The following is a 22,135-nucleotide window of genomic DNA, read 5'->3' on the forward strand; positions in this document are numbered from 1 at the left end:
GCTCAGGTCATGATCTCAGAGTCCTGAGATCAAGCCCCAGGCCGGGCTCCCAGCTCAGCTGAGAGTCTGCTTCTCCCTCTCCCCACTGCTTGCACTCTCTTTCTCTCTCTCTTTTGCTACCTCTCCCTCTGTCAAATAAATAAATTAAAAAACTTTAAAAAGCAAGAAACCAAACATGAGTTTTTGGCATCTCAAAAAATGGGAAAACATGGCAACCTGGGTCAGTAATTCTAGATGAGAATGAACAGAACAGCTGAGAAGCAGCTGTCCCCTTAGACGGGGTGCAAATTGCCCCATTTCCCACAGTCCACACATCTCCTTATGATGTTTCAGGCATGCCCACCACTTACTATGCTTGAACTTGTCTCTGTACATGACCTGCTTCTCTCACTTATATTAGCTTCCTGAGCCCTCTCAGCATTTTCGGTTGAAATCCCTGATCTACATATCCAGCTATTTAACTATTTCCAAAACACATCTCCATGTTTGCCTTTGTTCTAACCTCTATGCCATGCCACCCACAGCCTACCTAGAAATGGGTACCCATCCTTTAAGATCCAAATGAAGCTTCATCTCCCCAGTAAAGACTCATACAAGCAGAGTTGTGGATTTCCTCCTCTAGATTCTTGTTGCATCCAGTCCAATGCTCCATCATTATTATGTATTTATTGGTTTATAATGATCTGTTCCTGCTGCTGAACCGTGTGTTCCTCAAGAGCGGGGATCCTCCTTATCCTTGAATCACCAGCACCTCGTACAGATTTGGCACAGAGCAAACACTCAAATGCTTGTTAAATAAATGATAACTGGTTAAAGAGATAAAAAGGAAATTATAAAGTGTTCACTCAGTACAGATAATGACTATCTCTTGATGGGATCAGAGACAAGTTGGGTGGCACCAGAGTAGTTCCCTGAAGCAACAGCTATGTGCAGTCAATCTCATTTGGCACCAAGAGCTTGGTGCAGAGCCTGGCACACTCCGGGAGCTCATGGACAAAAAGACTGGAGTCCATCTGACCAAGGAGCATGACACTTGAACTTTATTGGGGGTTGGAGTGCTCCAGGGGCCACCCCACATCACTCTGGTCTAGAACACTGCCTCCAGCACATCTTAGGTCTGGGACCTTCAGCAAGTGACTTAACCTCCCTGCGGTTCAACATCTAAACCAGGAAAAACAATGGGAATGATACTACTTCATTACAGAATAGGTATGAGAAGGTAAACAAGGTACCAGGTGACATGCTGCAGCCGGTTAATATGTGTTTGTTTGGGCCCTGTGTCAGTCTGGGTTAGTAAAAGAGTATGTGGTTGTGTGAGCATGAGTGGGTATGTTCAATGAAATGTGGAACTACATACGTATGATCTGTGTTCCTATCCAGTTCTGATTCCTTGGGATACCCTCTCAAGGGAAGATTAAGGCACATACCCTAAAAGGAAGAAGCCTGTTCTAGAATGCTCAACAAAACCTACAAAGAGAGCTTAGCGTACTTCTTCCAGGAGAGCCCTGCCTTGCCCCAACCCCCATCCCATGGTGGCCACACACGCCATAGGTATGAACGCTGTACTCTCTTAACCCATTTTGGGTTGTCGTTTCCTCATCTAGGTAATGGAAATGGTAACCACTGCTTAGAAGGCTGGGTGGGTAACCTAAAAGCACTTCACCTGGTGTTAGTGTATGGCGCAGAAGCTCAATAAACACTAGGGTTCTTTCCCTCCGCTGGGGCCATAGGACTGCAGGCTAACAAGTGAAGAATGGCAGAGGAAGGGATACTGACTGTGTGTTGTACACTGAAGGGGATGGGCATGAAAGTTATGGGGACACGATGAGAGGATGGCCATAGGATTGTAAATGAGTGGAGAAGATGCGTGTGTATTTCTAAAATGTGGTGGTGGGGTGAGGGGTGGTAGGTTCTCATGGAGTCCTGAATACCCACAACCACTTCACACAGCACCCAGCTGACCTGGTGCAACCAGTTCCCACCTAACCAAAGAGGGCCAGACTGTGGTTAACCAAGCTTTCTGAGATTTCCCATAGACACCACAATAGGATTATTGATTGTGAGTGTATCTGCCACTGAACTGGACTTAACTTGAAGTTGTAGCCTTTTTTGAATGTTTCAAAAGATGTTTCATAGGAACACTGTTTATAAACGGTGAAAAATGACAAGAAATCCAAATATCTAAAAACTGGAGAATGGATGAATAAATTGAGGTGCAGCCATTGTGTGGAACAGTATACAGCAATAAAAATTAACAAATTATAACTCCTTTATCTGCATGGGTTAATCTCAAGAGCACAATGTTAGAAAAAGCAAGTTACAGAGGAATATGCATGCACAGTATGATGCCAATTACATAAAGTTTAAAAACATGCAAGATAATATATGTAGTTTATGGATGAATACATATGTGGCAAAAGTATAAATGCACACATGGGAATTAGAAACAGAGATACTGGCTTCTAGGCAAGGATGGGGTGGAGCTCACAGCTGGCTTCTAATAAGCTGTTCCTTAGCCAAAATCTGAAGCAAATGTGGCAAAATGTTAAGATTTGACATTTATCCCCCTACTTTGCTCTATGTTTGAAAGACTTTACAATTTTGAAAATTCAGGGCAACAAAGGGTCTCAGGCTGCCCCTGCCTCATCCTTTTGTACACACTCCTTTTTTGAGGGCCTGCTGCAACAGACATGAGACTGGGGTGGGGGGTCTCTATCACAGGTCTCTCACAGACCACAAATCATTTAAAGCTTCGTATGACCCTGGCATTTAAGGCTCAGACTGGTGAAGTGACTTATCTAAAGACAAGAAGTGTGATTAGATCCCAGGTTCCCAGGCCCCACTCTCATACCCTGCATCTGAAAATATGAATCCAATGCTGCTTGAGGTTCTCTCTCTCCATCTCTCTCTTCCCCTCCCCATGCTCATACTCATTCACACTCAGTCTTTCTCAAATAAATAAAATCTTTAAAAAAATAAGAGAATCTTAAACCTTAAAAAAAATAAAGTGGCAAACTTAAGCCCTAATAGATCAATAATTACATTAAATGTAAACGGTCTATATATCCAAACTGAAAGAGTTTAGCAGAATGCACTAAAAAACACAACCTGATTATATGTTGTCCACAAGAAACTCACTTCAAATGTAACAATATAATAAGTAGGCTTAAAGTAAGAAGATGGAAAAGATATATCATGCAAACATTAATTTTAAAAAGCAACAGCGACTGTATTGATATCAGATAAAGTAGACTTTATAATAAAGAAAATTACAAGGAAAAAGAGATATTGCATGGGTCTCTGTATACATACATATACAGACATTACACATGATGAAAGGATAAATCCACCAGGAAGATAGCAATCCTAAATGTGGATATAACAAATAATAGAGCTGCAAAATACAAGGAGCAAAAGCTAACAGAGCTAAGAGTAGATATAGGTGAATCTACAGTTATAGCTGGGGACTTAAACATTCCACTTGCAACAACTGATAGACCTACTAGACAGAAAATCAGAAGAACACAACAACATAATCAACCCATAGGATCTGACATTCTTAGAACACTCTATCCAACAAGAATAGAGTACACATTTTTCTCAAGCATTTGTGGAACATTCATTAAGGTAAACCATATCCTTGACTATAAACAAACCTCAATACATGAAAAATATTTGAAATCATGTTGTATTTTCTGACTATAATGGAATCGAACTAAAAATCAATTTAAAAGAGACAACAAGGACATCTCCAAGCACATGGAAATGAAACAACACAGTTCTAAACAATCATGGGTCAAAGAGGAAGTCTCAAAGAAAAATTTAAAATACATTGAACCGAGTAAAAATTAAAATACAGCACATCTAAACTTCTGGGATCTGAAACAGTACTTAGAAAATTTATGGCACTAAATGCTTACATCAGAAAAGTGGAAAGGCCTTAGATCCATAATTTGGAGGTTCCTTCCCCCAAGAAAATAGAAGAGAAAAACAGACCCAAAGCAAGAAGATTAAGGGAAAAATAAAGATAGGAGCAGAAATCAATGAAATTTAAAATGAAAAAAGTGACTGAGCAAAATCAGTGAAACAAAAACCTGGCTCTCAAAAAAAAATCAACAAAACTGATAAACCTCTAGCAAGATTAACAAAAGTCAAAAGAGAGAAGAGACAAATCATCAATATTATGAATAAAACAGGGATATCACTACAGATCCTGAGACCATTAAACAGAGAATAAGCAAATATTATTAACTACTTTACACTCATAAATTCAACAACTTAGGGGATCCCTGGGTGGCTCAGCGGTTTAGCGCCTGCCTTTGGCCCAGGGCGCGATCCTGGAGTCCTGGATCAAGTTCCACATCAGGCTCCCGGCATGGAGCCTGCTTCTCCCTCCTCCTGTGTCTCTGGCTCTCTCTCTCTCTCTCTCTCTCCCTCTCTCTCATAAATAAATAAATAAATCTTTTAAAAAAATTCAACAACTTAGAAGAAATGGACCAATATCTCAGAACCACAAACTACCAAAGCTCAATCAAGAAATGGATCACCTGAATAGTCCTAGGATTTAAAAAATTGAATTCAAAATTTGAAAAGCTACTGAAAAAGAAATCTCCAAGCCAAGGTGGTTTCACTGAGAATTCTACCAAACACTTAAAGAAAAATTAACACCAATTTTACACAGCCTTTTACAGAAGACAGAAAAGGAGAGAACACTCCCCCAACTCATTTCTGAAGTCAGTATACAGATCAATGGCTCAAAATAGAGAACCCATTAATAGACCCACAAATCACACCCAACTGATCTTGACAAAGGTGCAAAAATAATTCAATAGAGGGAGGTAGCCCTTTCAACAAGGGGTACTGAAGGGATTGACACCCACAGGCAAAAAAAACAAAACAAGCAAAAAACAAACAATAAAGGCTAAACCTCACACCTCACAAAGAATAAATTAACTAAAAGTGGGTTAGAGAAAATCTAAGGTGAGACAAAGGGTTCTTGGATTTGCTGCTGGAAGGACAAGCCACAAAATGAAAAATTGGTAAACTCAACCTCATCAAAGTTAAAATGTTTTGCTTTGCAAAATCCCATGAAAATAAAAGCTGCAGAGTGTTGGAAAGTATTTGTAAATCACATAATCAACAAAGGACTAGTATCTAGAATACATAAAGCACTCAACAGCAGAAAAATGAACAATCCAATTAAAAAAACAAAGGCCATGAACAGACATTTCACTGAGGAGGATATACAGATGGCAAATAAGCACATGAAAAGATGGTCAACATCGGTAGTCATTAGGGAAATGTAAGTTAAGACCACAGTGCAGTATCACCACACCTATCAGAATGGCTAAACTTAAAAAAAAGAAAAGAAAGGAAAAAAATAAAACAACCCATAGTGACCACACCAAATGCTTGTAAGGATGCTGCGAAACTGGATCACTCATGCCTTGCTGGTGGGAATGTGAAATGGTACAGTCATTCTGGTAAATAGTCTGACAATTTCTTTAAAAATTAAGCATGTGATTACCATGCAACTTGGCAATTGCACTTGAGCATTTATCCCAGACAAATGAAAATTTATGTTCACAGACAAACCTATTACATAGATGTTCATAGAAGCTTTACTCATAACAGCCCCAAACTGGAAACAACCCAGATGTCCTCCAACAGATGAGTGGTCAAACGAGCATGGAATACTACTCAGCAAAGAGAAGGAGTAAACTGATAGAACAACTTGCAAGGATCTCAAGAAAATTATGCTTGATGAGAAAAGCTAGTATTTAAAGGTTACATAAGATATGAATTCCTCCATATAACATTGTTGAAATAATAAAACTATACTATACTCTTGGAGAATAGACTCTTGATTGCTGGGGTGAAATGCAGGTAGTGGGTGTGAATACCAAGTGGTAGCACCAGGGAGATCTTCAGTGGTGAGCAAACAGTTCTGCATCTCAATTGTGGGAATGGTTATACAAATCTACACATGTGATAAAATTGCATACATACAATACATACACTCATATACCGAATGCACTGTGAAATCTGAATCAGCTTTGTGGATTGTACCAATATCAATTTCCTGCTTTTGATACTCTTCTATAATTATGTAAGATGTCAACGTTGGGGAACACTGGGTGAAGGGTCACAGACCCCCTGTATATTTTTTTGGAACTTTCTGTGAATCTGTAATTATTTCAAAATAAAGAGGTTTTTTTTTTGTTTTTAGTAGGTTGGTTTATGTATTTGATGTATTTATTTCCTAAAATGTCCGAGCTGGGTTTTTTCAGGAGAGGCTGTAAGCCACTATATGGGAACAAGGAAGGGAGGAAAACCAGCATTTGCTGAGAACTTGCTCTGGGCCAGACAGATCATGTACATGATCGTATTTACTTTCAAGACAACCCTGACAAGGTTGGCATTTTATTTTCATTTCATGATGAAGACAACGAGACTTGGATTCAGGGCTTGCCCAAGTTAGTAGCTAATAATTCCTGATTGAAGCTGATAATTAGAAAGTGCTTATGTGTGTGCTAAGTGCCATGCATAGATTATCTCATTTAATCCTCAAAATAACAATGTAAGGCAGGTACTGGTATTACCCTCATTGTACAGGTGAGGGTTCTGAGGCTCAGAGAGGTAAAGTGACCTTCCCTAGATCACACAGCACTGAAGATGTGGAATGAGGATCCAAGACAGATGTGTAGGAATCTGACGCTCTTCGCCTCAACCCCAAAACACTTCTGAAAGTAAAGTGGGGTAACAAATGCATTTCAAATACTGGAATTAAAATCACAAACTTAGTAACAAAAAGGAAATGCATTTCAGGTTTTTAGGCAGAAATGATCCCTCTTTGGTGCTCTCAAAAAAGCCCTATGTAGTCTCCTTCCCCAGCCTTTAGAGCCCCTTTTGCATATATATTGCCATAGGTCTGCCTCTCCCTCCAAGCGTTAAGTTACGTAAACTCCTAGAGAGATAGAACTGTGGTTTACACGTGTTTGTGACCCTAGAGCTTGCCATGATATAGGGACACAATGATGTCTGGTGCAGGAACAAAAGGAAGTAAAGATCAGGGGCACCTGGTTGGCTCAGTGGTTGACCATCTGCCTTTGGCTCAGGTCGTGATCCTGGAGTCCTGGGATTGAGCCTCCCACGGGGAGCCTGCTTCTCCCTCTGCCTATGTCTCTACCTCTCTCTGTGTCTCTCATGAATGAATAAATAAAATCTAAAAAAAGAAAAGAAAGTAAAGATCACGTTCAATCCTGTGAACAATTCTCTCCTCACTAAGGGGGCTGGACCTGGGAATATTTGAGAGTGCATCTCTTATCAGCACCCCATTGGCCTGGGCTGGGTAGATTGGTGGACTTGGCTGTCTTTGATACTCCATCACAACCACCAGTTTGTCCTACCTCAGCAGAGCCAATTGTTCTATTTTCAGGATTTTTGCAAGCCAGTTGTTAAACTGTTTGTAGCTTGAAATCAGCCATGGTAAGAATATTTATGCCACAAAAATTGGCAAATGCTACATAGCAGAGCACCCACATTACACACATCAGAACTGGTTGTTAAACATTTATCGGCACACCACTGATCACAAACATTTGGTTGCAGCACTTTGGGACATGTAAAAAAGCCCCGAGAGGAAGGGGCAAAAGTGAGCCTTCTCTGGTGCCTCAAATGTTCTATATGTTGATCCGGGGTGGTGGTTACACACAGTCGTGTGCATATGAAGAAATTTACCAAGCTGTACATTTATAACTAGTGTGCTTTACGCAATTTATGGCATGTATGTTTTCCTCAATAAAAATGAACTCCCAGACTATGCAAAGAGCTATAAATTGATCCTGGATGCCCCCTGTGGAGACCCCACTTATCAAGATGCAGGATGAGCCCCCAACCATATTGATCTATGTCACAGATGACGCAGCTCTGTTCAGTGCATTATCTACTACGCAGGAGGGGGCAAAGGGGGTACAAACAGCAGCTGGCATCAAGAATCTGAATCCCTCTGCATCTTTTCTTTGTTGCTGCTGCTGTCATCTCTCACCTATGTTATTCCTGGCTCTGTGGCTAGAGACGGTGCTGTTTGCTAACGGGCAGCATGACTCACTACTCGGCAGATCATTTTTCTAATTAAGTGGAGAGATGGATGGATATTTTCCCATACTTGGGGAGAAGCCTCATTCACTTGGATCTTTTTACTGGATTCACTCAACTTTACATTTCAGGGGAGATTTTCTCCACTTTAAAAGAATATAGTACAAAAAACCTGCCCCCTTCAGATGATCGGACTTTTAGAGAAAATGGAGAGGAAGCTAAGCACTTCTCAAAAATGCACCCTAAGCACTTCTCAAAAACACACCCTCACCGGGGAGAGGAAACCACCTTTCCTGAGTTTCTTCCATGAAGTTGCCCTAGATGGGAAGGCCCAGCTCCCTCTTTTATCTCTAGAATGCTGGCTGGCATTTAACCTTTCTGATACAATCCCTGTGCTTTCCCTGCCCCCTTTCCTCTCAGCAAACCTGAGGAACAACTTGCTAGGGGCAGTTGCTTTACTCTGGGAAGGGATGATGGGAGCTTGCAGACAGAGCCTGTGAACCGGGAAGTGGACACCACTCGGGACAGGGAGAGGGTCTACCTGCAGGAACAGGAGGTCTGGTTCTGTGCCAGCCCTTCATGGGGAGGCAGGAGCAGCCGGGATGGGATTTGAAGGGTGAACAAGGACAAGTTTGCCCAGTGTCAACATCAGAGTCTTGAGAAAGCACAGTCTGTTCCCCATCTCCCTTCCAGGCTCAGAAATAATCCCTCAGATAAGCCTAGCTCAAGCCCCAAATTCCCAGAGTACAGTGTAGACAGATATTGCTGTGAGGCTTTGTTTTTAAGTAGGGTGGTGGTAGCTCCTGGCAGTCCCATTCAGCCCCTTTCAACTAGAGTCATGAAGGTCACCCATCCACTCAATCCCCTCCCATTTTTGCCCAGGCAGGGTGAGCAGGCCCTGGCATTGATCTCACTGCATCTTCACTGTATTCACTGGCCCTTAAGCAACCTGCCACTTATGAGTCCAGGCCTGAAGCCCAAGCCTACTAGGATAGGGTTATACTTCCCACTTGGCTTCTGCAAAGCTTTTTTCCATAGGGTCTACTTCCTATCACACACACACACACACACACACACACACACAGACAGACACACACACACACACACACACACACATGAGTCTATGCCATGCCTAAGCCTTCTACACCCAAAGGACCACCCAAGAACCAGTATTCCCAACCTTGCCCCTTCCTCAACAGCCTAGGTGGCTGAGATCCCAGCATGCCTGCTGCTCAAGTTATGACAACTCACTGAAGTCACTAAGAACAGTCCTAGGATGCTCTTGGCAAATACAACCAATGCTTGGCCCACCTTTGGTGCTAAAGGCCCCACCAGAGCCCCCCTCTACCCCTAATGTCCAAAAATAGGCCTGGCCTGCCCCTTCAGCCTGGGAGATGTTGGGCTAATAACCTTCTGAATCTCTGCTGGTTCCTGACCTTCAGAGTTCTTACCAGTGGTTGAAGTCATGTTTGGTGCTCAGGCCCAAGTCTCTTTCAGGAGGGACTGTTGTCAGGTGAGACATACCCACTATATTGCCAACAATGTCAGCACTTATCATGCCCTCATCAGGTCACCTGAGTGTACTAGAAGCTAGTGCCTCTTCCCCTCTCAAATTGGCTGGGATGTGGGCAAGGGAAGGGAGGAACAGCGACCTGGAAAAGGAGGTCAGGTGGGAGGATCAGCTGCCATGTTGGGTTGCTGGTTTCCCCACATAAGCAATGGGTGCCAATAGGCATTTAACAGATGCATGTTGAATACATATATAAATAAATTCATGGATGAATCCTCAAATATACAGGGAAAACATTCTGGAGTTCACAGACATCTCTATCACCCACCCAGTCTGCCTTCTCTACCTCTTTGTGTTTTCCTTCTTTCAGCTAAGTATCATTCAGTCCTTTTCTCTGAAGTGTAAACTGAGTCTTTAAAAATTAAGAACCTTGCTTGTAGGCAGCCCAGAAAGTTGAAAACAACCCCAAGAAGACCTTGCAAGGCTCCTGACACTCTGCAAATGCAACTCAAACAGACTGAACCCCACTGAACATGACTGAGAGGTTATGTGCTACCAGAGGGTCCTGGACAGACATACATCTGGGGCTGGACTTTGCCCCGTCTGCCTTCCTCATGGGGTTCCTAGCACCCCTCTGGCTCCCAATCCTCTAGCAGCAAGCCCAACACTATTACAGTCCTAAACTCCCATCCATTAGGGGTCCAGTAGGCAGCTCACAAGTGTGGTGGGGGGCCAGGCTGCATGGACCAAGCCTCTCTTGGAGCCTACAGACAGACACCTGAACACAGAGCCCCTAGTGGAGTCACTGAGAGGAACATGGCCAAAGCCCATCCACCTTCTCCCTGCCTCAGTTACCAAGGTGCTTGGATATCCTGCGGGTCCCCCTCCCATTTCCCACCAGGCCTGTATTGGACCCCCAGACCTCACTGACAGGGCAAAGGTTAAAATGTCCCGACCACGTACCTAGTCATTCCAGCAACTTTCCCAGCAGTCCTCCAGATCGCTTGCTTGGGAGCTGGAGGAGGGGACAAAGTGAACGGACAAGGCTGGTAGGGAAAGCTCTGGGCTCCGTAACCTCCTGGCCAACTTAAGAGTTTCCAGACTAAGGCCGGAGGAGGGACAAGCAAAGGAGAGAAAGGAAAAGAGGCAGGACCAAAGCTAACCCCCTTTTTTTTCCTTCCTAAACTCAATCCAGATTCGCTTTCTGAGGGCTGCTTGAAACTGATCCCCACAGCTCTGACTTGTCCTTTCTTAAAGACATAGTCTCCACTTTGGGGTGGTGGTGGTGGGGAGGCAGAGAGAAGAATCTCACCTGGCCAAAATATGTCCCAGAACAAAAGATGGGGAGGGGGAAGGCAAGATGATTGTGAAGCCTCATATGTCCCACTCCTCCACTCTTGATTCAGACTCAGAGCTGGAGGTTTAGTTGAGATTCTCTCAGAGCACCCCACTCAAGACCTCTGCTGGGTGACTCAAAAGACCCTGGTAGGGACATAGGGCCATGGTGGGAAGTGGGGCAGTTTCCCAGGAATGGCAGGTTAGGGGTCAAGGCTGAAGTCTGCAGGTGAGTGTGGGAAAAGGTGCACAGGACTCGGAGTCCTGCCTCTACCACTACTCCCTATGTAACTGAGAGCAAGTGGCTTTCCTTTCTCAACATGTGAAAACATAATAATCACAGCCCTGCTGAGCTCCAGGCTTGCTGCAGTCTTCTGTTACAGCGGAAGGCCCCTTGGGGACCTGGAATCTGACCCTCCTCACTGTCTCCCCCCCACCTACGGCTCCACGCATGCTGTTCTGCTCTGGCTGCCAGATATTTACATAGATTGGAGTTGGGACTTTCTGCTGGGTTGAGTGGGGTGGAATCTGGGCGTGAGTTTGTGAGTGGGTGGATGGGGAGCTGCTGTGTGTGTGTGTATATGTCAGGGGAGGAGGAGGAACAGTCTGTCTCCCGTGCACTTGCAAGGTGTTAACAACCTACTGTTCGAGGGCACAGAAAGAGGCTGTGCCCACATCCTCCTCTTCCCTTAACCCCCGTATTTCCCATTTTCCTCTGTGGAAAAACCACCTAGGCCCTCAACCTGGCAGGGCTTGGAGCCAGGGTCTGGCCCTGGTGGCTCCGCTTTAGCTCTGTCTTAACTGCAGACTCCTACCTCTCTTCCTCCCTAAAGCCACCCATTTCCTCTCCACACCTGAGCTCCTGTTCCTTTTCATCCCGTGTGCAGAGCAAGGCATGGACTCCAAGTCTCTCCTTCCTTCCTCACTGTCCCCAAATAGCAGCACACAGCCCCATTTCCTTTTGAGGGCATGGTTCTGAGCTGTTTCCACATTAGAATCTCCTGAAGAGCTTTGGAAAAAAATGCTGCTAGTTGAGCCTCAGCCCTGGAGTCAGATCCTGTTAGTCTGGGGGTGGGGGTGGGGACTGGGCACTGCCATAATGAGAACTCTGTGGGTAATTTTAATGTGCAGCCAGAGGGCCAAGCCCCAGATCTGAGGGCTTCTACTGCTTATCACACCCGGGGAATCCTAGCAAGGGCGGCCAGGTAACAGATATGGGGAAGGTCAAAGGGCTGGCATCTCCTGAAGTGTTCTTCCAGAAGCCTTGGGTTCCCTTCATGCACCCCTCTCAGGAGAAAATAATGGCAATGGTTCACAGAGTGTCAGACACAGTAGGGCTTCTTCTGGCTTACCTCACTGCACCCTTCGGACCCTTCTCATCTTAGCAGGTACCATTATCATTTTCATTTTACAGTTGGGGAAATGGAAGCATCAAGAGTTGAGCAATTGGTTCATGAATGTACAAGGGGCAGAGCTAGGATTTGAACCTGGCTTACCTCACTGCACCCTTCTGGCTTACCTCACTGCACCCTTCGGACCCTTCTCATCTTAGCAGGTACCATTATCATTCTCATTTTACAGTTGGGGAAATGGAAGCATCAAGAGTTGAGCAATTGGTTCATGAATGTACAAGGGGCAGAGCTAGGATTTGAACCTGGGCAGGTAGCTGTCAGCCATCATTTCCCATCTTCCCCAGGCTGCCAACCATCAAGCCTAGTACTACTCTCAGATGTTTCTCCCTCTCCCTGGAGGTGCCCTCAATCCATACCCCAGGTCGGGAAATGCTCTGGGGCTGAAAAAGTGGTGTCTTCTAGTGTGCATTCAGGTGTCCTTTGTCTTGGAGTGAGGGGTGGGGGTCATCTGTATTTGAGGGAACTGTAGTTGAGGGCTGGCACTCATTTTTCAGGGAAAATAGAGCCGCGGGGGTTAATGGACTCTAGTCAGACATACCTGGATGCATGTCCCAGCTGGGCCACTTACTTGATGGTGCCCGTAGAGACAAGGCTCCCTCCTTGCTAGCCCTGGTCTCTTCATTTGTCAAGTGGAATAATTACGCCTCACTCTCAGAGTCATGAGGCTGTGGTACCAGCATATAGGTGGAATGCCTGGCATTAAGTGGCACTCTGTGCACCCGCTTCCCAAGTATTTAGCCCACCATCTATCAGAAAAGCCTTCTAGGGCAGGCCGTGGCCCCTATTGGCAGCCTGGTGTTGCCGATGGACCCTTTCTCAGAAAAAAAATGCTTTTAAATGCATCTAATACATTGTGAAGGATGACAAAAGAAACTGATTACTGGATCCTGAACTACAATTTATAATCTAGGCATATGTGCTTCTTGATTAACACATTCAATATAACAAGATCTAGCAGTGGGTCTAATGACTACCTTCGTTTTGAGGTAGTGACGAGCATTAACAATTTTCTGAGATCCCTCCAACAAGTGGAAGGTGATATGAAGAGCCGTGATTCTACTAGTGGCAGTCACAGATGCTGTTAATGGCACTGGGGTTTATTGCTCTGGAGACAGGGATGTCTGCTCCTCTACTCTTTAGCTGTGTGATAGGCCAACCTACTTAGTCTCTCTGTGCCTGTCTTCTTCTACGTGAAACGAGGGTGGCTCTGAGCATGAGTTAATAAAGTATCCCTCAAGTGCTTAGATCCTCACCTAGGACCATAGCAGATGCTCTGTCAGTGGTAGCACTTATTGTTTTCTATAAATGGGCTTCCACAGATTAGGGTGCAGATCCCACCCCCAGGGCAAAGCCCTACTACCAGAGAAGTCCCCCTACAATGCAAAAATGACTCCAACCAACACCTCGCATGATACCATGCCACTTGTATTCTTTGGACACCTGGGGTCTTTAAATGTTTCCTTTAAGACACATACCAAGGCCAGCTCTTCTGAGGCCTTTTCAGAGACTGCCTGCCCTTGGGCTTCACCTCAGGAGAGTCCCCCAAGGCCTTTCCCTGTAGAGGAGATTTCACTCACTGACCCCCTCCCCCAGCTGCCCAAGGCGCCTGCCATAGTCACTGGCTCTGCCACAACCCTGGGCTCCCCAGCTAAGAGTCTGGAGTGTGCCTACAAACTTGTAACAAACTAAAGAGTGACTTGGGAAATGTGCGGCCTCTTTAAGTTTTTTTTTAAGATTTTATTTATTTATTTATGAGATACACACAGAGAGACAGAGACATAGGCAGAGGTAGAAGCAGGCTCCCTGCAGGGAACCCAATATGGTACTCAATCCCAGGACCCTGGGATCACAACCTGAGCTGAAGGCAGATGTTCAACCACTGAGCCACCCAGGCACCCCTGTGCAGCCTCTCTAACATATTGCAGTTATCATGGGTCAGGAACGGGGTGGGGGAGGATCAAAGCTACTCTTGCCCCATGCAGATGTGGCACCCAAGTCAGGCCCTCTCTCCTTCCATTCTCCACCCCCCCCCCGCCCCCGACTTTAGTCTGCTCTGCTGCCTGGGCTTTCCTGATCCACGCTTCTGTTCCTGTTGCATGCCAGGAATGTCAACAGCCCAGAGGAAGCTCACTGCTCAAGACTCCAAGCTCCTTGAACACCACCCTGCTCCACATCCTGCCAAATCGGAGAGGAAGAAAATGAGGCTGCCATAGGTGAACGCAGCTGTCCAAGGTCTGAGAGCCCGCAAGAGGGAGGGCTGGCACTGAGACCCAGGTCAAGGGGTCACAGAATCTGGGTTCTAGAAAGACGTTTAGTGCCATTCCCATTACATCACCTGCCTTTCAGAATTACCCCCCCCCAAAAAAATCCTATTTTTTCAGGTAACAACTGGAAGTATTGTTTTTGCCAGAACCATAATTGCTACTTCCTCTTCTGTGTGCTCATTTTGAAAAGAGCAGACAATACTCCGTCTCCTTCTCCCATGTCTCCCTCAGGCTCCTAAAGGTAGTCCTTGAGCAGCTGTCAACCCAAAATTTTTCCTTATCTGTTCTAGGCATGGGCTGCCTCTGCCTGCTCACCACCACGTTCACAAATATTTCTACTGGCCTGGACCCACAATCGGTTTGCCAATCTTATGTTATTAGACTTCCCTGTTGCCTGGAATCTGCTGGAACGTACTAGACTATGTCTGCCTCTACTTCTGCTGCCCTAACACCTGATATGGAACCTGGCACAGAGTGGACATTTGGTCCTTCAGAAATGAGTGAACAAATGCCAAGAAGATGCTGGGGCCGCAAGGGATAAAGAGGAATAAGACACATTTCTCTGCCCTCCAGGTGCTTAGAACTTACTTATGAGGACAAGATATATAAAGTCAGAGAAATATGGGAAGGGGGAATGAGGCTGCCATGTTTGACTTTCCCTGCAGACCAAGCAGATGCCTGGGGCACTGTAAACTGGCTGGAATGCAAGAGCTTCTGGGTACAGGGGCACAGCAGGCCAGGTCATGGAGGCTGCAGCTCAGATGAAAGGGGGCATTAAGTGAAAGTATCAGGCTGTAAATAGGGCTGCAACAGTTGGGAAAACCAGATGTAGTTTCCAGGGACCAGAGACACCAAGGTGGCCAAAGCAGGTTCAGAGTGGATAAGGAAGAATCTAGAACTATTTCGCCAAGGCCTAGTGTGTAGCTGCAGAGTCTTATCAGTAATACTGGGGTGGGGGGGAGGGACCAGAGGCAGGAAGGCAGGGGTTACCTGAGAAGTGTCTGAATGAGAATAGAAGCAGTGAGAAAAGAAAGGCAGAGCCAGGGTGAAAATGGCTAAGGAACCAATCTCATCTGGTGACCAAGAAGCTGATGATATTGACACTGAAATGGGCAAGCGGCTGGAGGAGTGCAAGCGTAGCTTTAGGTCTTTTTACACCTTAACTTCATGGATTCACTCATCAAACATTTATGAAGCACCCATGATGCAGCCCTCAACTCTGTGTGTGTATAGGTACATGGGTCTACACATCTTAACCTTTAGAAAATCCTCGAGACCTCTCCAGCCCCTTTGCCTTCGGGGAGAACAAGGGAGGGTAAAAGAGGCTCCTAGATCTTTGCAACTCAGAGTGTGTTCTGTGAAGAAGCTGTATCTCTGTTACTCAGAAGCATGTTAGAAAATGAAGAATTTCAGACTCCATCCCAGACCTTCTGAAATAGAATTTGCACTTTGCTTCTTAAACGTTACCATACAAACCGTCATCTAAAGATCTTGTCTATGTTGCTGGCCCATGGATCACGCAGTGAATAGCAAAGAACTAGGTCACAGAAAGGGGCCAGTGTGCTGGGGATGGAGCTCTTCATAGGAGGCCTAAGGGAAACTGAGCAAGCTAGGGTTATGGGTTTATTTGTGGAGGCCCCTTCAGGCAGGTATGGAAGTAAGTTCCTAAGCAGCCTCTCCCCAGGCTTTCCAGAAAGCTGCTCAGTGCTGTCTCTGGTCTGGAATGAGGCCTGGTGGCTCCCACATAATCTAGCCCAAACCTAGAGGGGGAACCACATAGTGGTTCAGGTCCAGAGCCCTGCCTCCCAATGGAAAGTCCTCTGAGCAGTATGTTCTTTGAGGACTTAGCAACATGATGGTCTACAGCTGGCTAAAGAATTAAAGTGTTGGGGGTCCTAGCCAACATCTCTTCCCATCAGAGACCCAACTAACGGAGGATAAGAGAGGATGGCCCCCAGCTCATTCTTTGTTGGGAATATAAAACTCATAGGGTAACCATCTGTGACAGTGAGTTTTACAAGTTCACATGTATGCAGATTTCTTTTTAAGATTTATGTATTTATTTTTGAAAGAAAGAGAGTTCTTTTTAAGATTTATGTATTTATTTTTGAAAGAAAGAGAGACAAAGAGAGAGAGTATACAAGGTGGGGGGAGGAGCAGACTCCCCATAATGTGGAGCCCTAGGTGGGGCTCAATCTCAAAACCCACAAGATCATGACTTGAGCCCTAGTCAAGTGTCTGATGCCCAACCCTACTGAGCCACACAGGTGTCCCACGTATGTGGATTTTAATAAATCTTTAAGGAACTACATCAGGTAGTAAAAGTATGGGTGATTTTTATTTTCTTCCATGATACTTTTCCGTGTTGACCACAAGTTTAAAAATCTGTAACTAGTGGATCCCTGGGTGGCTCAGTGGTTTGGTGCCTGCCTTTGGCCCAGGGTGTGATTCTGGAGTCCTGGGATTGAGTCCCACCTCGGGCTCCCGGCATGGAGCCTGCTTCTCCCTCCTCCTGTGTCTCTGTCACTCTCTCTATCATGAATAAATAAATAAATAAAAATTTATTTTAAAAAATCTGTAACTAACAAAGGCTTTATTTAAAAAACCCAATTAATACAAAGGAAAATCATGGCAATATACAAATTAGTGCTGACTTTTGTGGTGTAATTGATTGTATGGAATTTGAGAGAGATTTCCAAAGTGATAGAGTAGATGGGATGGAAAAGAAGTGCCTAAGATCCCCAAGCCTTTATTCTGAAGTTGGGCTAAGCCAAAGTCAAAACCTGGATCTCCTGAAATGCAAAGCTGCTCAGCACTGGTCAGGTCCTAACCTGGGTACATGTATTCATTTCTAGGATCAGAGATTCTTAGAACTAGAGGAATCTGAGCAACTACAGGGTCAACGTTGTTCTTTTTTTCTTACAGGATGGAATCAAGGTGCGAACAGGTGAGGACACTGAGGGCTCTGTACCTTGGCACAGGCTCTTCCCTCTGCTGGTATCACCCTCTCTTCTGGCCCTGTGTGCCCAGCTACTATCCACTCTTCCTCAAGATCTGGTTCAAACATCAGGTACTCTTGTGGGGTAGGTGCCTTCTGCACTCACAAAACACTGGATGCATTCCTCTATCTTTCACTTGACAATATATTTAGCGCCTACTGTGTGTGTCTGGCACTGCTACAGGCACCCGGGACACATCAGTGACAACAAGTCCCTGCCCTAATGTGCAGTGATTAAGCTACATCATTTATTCCTTCAGCAAATATTTATGGATCACCTATGTGTGGAGCCCTGTGTGAGGCATAGCTGCATTAAATTTGGGGTAACTATTCAATAGCTTTGGCCTCTTCCATCTCCCCTACTGCTAGTACCTTGTGAACACTGTGAATGTTGTCTGAATCAGTGAATAATGGCATGGCTGAGGTCACACAGCAACCTTGAGATGGGGCTGGCATGGAAACCCTGGTGCCCTCCCTGATGGCCGGAGGGCTTTCTCCTGCCCTTCATTACAGTTAGGCCAAATCCCTATCATCTCCCTCACCTCAGCTGGGAAAGGCCAGAGGGGAGAAGATGAAGGGCTGGGCTACTTAGCCTTGGAGACTCATCCTATCAAGGACCCTCTCTGGGGATGGTGGGGGGAGTCCCCTGCTTCCACAACTGCTCCAAAGCTTGAGGGAAGCCAGAAGAGGCACTCTCCAACAGGGCCCCTCGGCTCCATCGCTCTGCACGGGGACTGATAATTTTTAGGGATATTTCATTTCGGTGTCAAAAACCAAGCCGCTGCTGGGGCTGCAGAGAGACATTTCCCACCCAGCCCACCGCCTGAGCCCCCGGATTCTTTTCCTCTGAGCCAGAAGCAGTGCCCGACTGCGCGGCTGCACTGCAGCGCCCTCTCTCGGGAGCGGGGCTGCCTTAGCCTTTGGGTGCGGCGGGGGAAGAACGCGGGAGGGAGCGGGGCCGCTTCCAAGGAGCGTCTTGTTCCGGAGGTACTGAGGGACCGTGAATCATCGCGCGGGCTCTGCCCGCGCTGGTCGCCCACGCAGCCCCGTCGCCCCGCCGCCTCTGCACGCACCCGGTGACGCACCAAGGCGCCCGGAGACGCTCTGCGCACAAAAAGCAGCCCCCGGCAGTTCCCGATGGCAGCTGTGCGCCAGCACCTGCTCCGCCAGCCGGTGCCTAACTCTGCTCCAACCCCCGCGTCCTGGAAGCTTCCGGCGCTGGAGGCCCCACTCGCTACCACTCTCCAGAAGTCTTTGCCACTAAACTCAGATAGTTTTCTCGCGCGGCCTTAACAGAGGGGGAGAGTTAGAATGAGAGAAAGGTGAAGCGAGGGCCAGCGTTAAGAAGCCAAGAAGCAGAGGTGTGTGTGTTGGGGGGGTGGGGGGGGCAGTAGATTAACCGGTTATCTGACTCCAAATTTCATGGTGAGCTTTCCACAGCATCCAGCTGCAGCGTCTTCCTAGCATCTGCCCAGCACGCACAAACGCAGAAAGAGAAGGTTGGGCCACCTCAGAGGACTTTCAAAATCAAGCACTAGAAGAAATACCAACGATTTGGGAAATAAAAGAAAAGGTGTAAATGACATTTGAGAAGAAAGTCGCGGGGGGGGGCGTTGCTGGGCTGGACTCTGTAAACATGTTTTATGGCGGAGCAGAGGACATGATCAGAGCTTTGAGTTAGGAGGGTGCACAAAGGGAAAAGAGATCCAAGAAATGGATCTGAGGTAGTCCAGTAGTAGCACTTAGCAGGGTCTAAGTCTGAGCCATGAAAATGGGGGGGGGGGGGAAGAAAGGGTGGGAAAAGACTTAGTATTGGTTGGATTTTAAAGGTGAGGTAAGTAAAATCCACATAGGACTTTGTACCTCTCAAGGTATTTACTGCAATTGATTTTGCCTTCTTTACTAGAATGATGGTTTGTCGGCCTTGTTAGGTGCTAAAATCCATACAGTAGTGCTGGTGGCTTAGGCCCCACTCCTGCCTTGTAGACCATGACCCTGACTGTGTGTGGGGAGGAGAGTACATACGTCCTGGGGCAGTGTCCACCCTGTCAGCCAGATGGAACATGGGTAGGGCAGAGCTCCCTGCCCAGACCGCATCTGCACATCCCCAAGAACCTCTAAACCAGCCCCTATATCCTCCTTGGGAAAAGTCTGGAGGGCTTCAATTAAACTCTAAGACTGCCTTATGCTACTGAATATCCTTCTAGGTCTACAGTTTGCCAGGGCAACTGAGTAGGCAGCTCTACCCCAAGGCCAAGGATCAAGACTTTCCAACTGGCTGTAAGTGCCTGCTGCCAGCTAGTGACACTCAATAACATACCACTGGGCAGGCAGCATGGCTCCATTGTGGTAGAATGGGCCATTTTTGTTCCAGAGTAAATTTTCTAGGCATCAGCACCCCCACCGAGACAGAAACTCCACAGAACTGGGGAATGGTATGTCAGCAGTGGACCCAAAAGTAGTCAGGTCCACCTCCATACCCATACTGTAGTCTATCCAGAACATCAGGCCCAACAGGCCCAGCTACTAACCCAGTTCATCTTCCCCTATATGCCCTATAGGGATGGACACGAATGTGAGCACGCTCCTAGGAATGGGTGTTTCTATAGTTCCTCAGAACTTGACCCCATAGACAGCAGCATGGAATAAGGGGCCACTCCTAATTCCTGGTACTCCCTCCTCCCACCATGTATACTTGCTGTCATCCTGGACTCTCCCAGATAGAAAATCACGACCCCACTGTCTCCTAATGCTACTGTGTGCTGCTTGTCTACCTCAACCACTCCTTACTCCCTTCCTTAAAGTCCAACGAAGTATGTTATCAAGCCAGAATTTAGTTTTTTTTGTTGTTGTTTCTTTCTAATCAGGAAAAGGATTTGCCCCCACTTTGGGAATACCACTGAACCTAGTGCCCAGAGTCCATGTTTCTAATCAATATTTACTCTTGGAGTCTAAAGTACAGTCTTTTACAAATACACAGAAACAAATGGGTGTGCAAGTGGGAGAGGGTCCTGTGGGGAGTTACTTATCCCCTAAACATCTTTCAGGTCCATCTCCATACCCGTCAGGGTCCCTGGCATTCTTTGTGAAGGAGGAAAAATTGCATGAAAAAAAAGGAGCAAAGATTTCAGTTTTCCCTAAATTAATCTGTGAATTCATTACCATCCCAATAGAATCTCCACAGGAATTTTTTGTGGAATCTGACAAACTGATTTGAGCAAGGATATGTAAAGAATATGCACAAGAAAAGCTAAAACAATTTTTTTTGGGAAATGCAGTGAAGGAGAATTTATTATACAAAATATCAAATCTCTAATAATTAATAAGGTACAGTATTGGCTCAGAACTAAACAAATAAATGAGTGAAATAGAATAGAAAGCCCTCAAACCAACACATGTCAAGATATTAAATAAGTAATATTAGTGGCATTTATAAGCCAGAGCTGAACGGATGAGCTATTCAATACAAAGTATTGGAACAACTGGCTTTTCATTTGGAAAAAACTAGATCTCTAACCATATACTAAATACACCCGCACACATGCAATTTTGGATAGCTCAAACAACTAACTATAAAAAATAAAGCATATCTATAACTACAATAAAAATATGTAGATGCATATATTTGTGACTTTGGTGTAGAGAAATCCTTTTTAAACAACGCATACAACACAAAAGGCATAAAAGCATGATTGATACATCTGAATCTACATCAAAAAAAATTTCCTAGACAAAAGACACCATCAATAAAGGTAAAAGACAAATGATAAACTGGGAGAAATATATTATTTGCAATATATGTATTAGGTCAAAAGTTAGTATCTCTCTCTATGTATATATGTTAATATATATTTAAAATATCTATATCTATCTATTGATTCTGTAGATCCATAAAAAAGGCAAACCATCTTAAGGAAATATGGCAAGGTATTTGGTCAGTCAATTCAGAAGGAGAAGTACAAATTGCCAATGGACATTTGAAAAAATGCTTGACTTCTAGTACTCAAGGAAAAGCAAATGAAAACAAACATCAGATACCATCTTTCACCCATCAGGTTGGTAATTAAACCTCTGATTATATCGAGTGTTGACATGGAGGTGAACAAAACTGCTATTCTCATACTCTACTGGGCAGATTACAGAATTACTGGCAGAAATTTGGAAGCATCTATTAGTATGTAAAATGCATGTCCCCTATATCCAGCAACTCCATTTCTTAGCATCTATCCTAAGGAAACTCTTGCACATGTACACAAATGTTTATTGAATGGATGCTTATGGAAATAATTGGCCATCACAATTTAGAAACAAGCTAAGTTCATAAAATAGGTAAATAGTTAAATAAGCTGCTGAGAGTCATACTCTGCAAAGTTATGTAACATTTTAAAAGATTAAGTCTGGATTTCTCCTTCTGGGAAGACAGTAGATATACATTTCCTTATTCCTCCCACTAAGTAAAACTACAAACTAAAAACTAAGTACAAACCAAAGCCCTCAACATTATAAATAAATCAACACA

The 22,135-nt window shown here is 45.1% G+C and overlaps 1 protein-coding gene across 1 annotated transcript in view; it reads right to left on the reverse strand.

Moving 5' to 3' along the window:
- The window catches only part of NHSL2 (NHS like 2), a 248,815-nt gene that overhangs the window by 121,608 nt on the left and 105,072 nt on the right, over positions 1 to 22,135 (reverse strand). The gene's annotated exons all lie outside the window — the stretch shown is intronic.

Source organism: Vulpes lagopus, chromosome X (genome assembly GCF_018345385.1).
Source record: "Vulpes lagopus strain Blue_001 chromosome X, ASM1834538v1, whole genome shotgun sequence".
Taxonomy (NCBI): Eukaryota; Metazoa; Chordata; class Mammalia; order Carnivora; family Canidae; genus Vulpes; species Vulpes lagopus.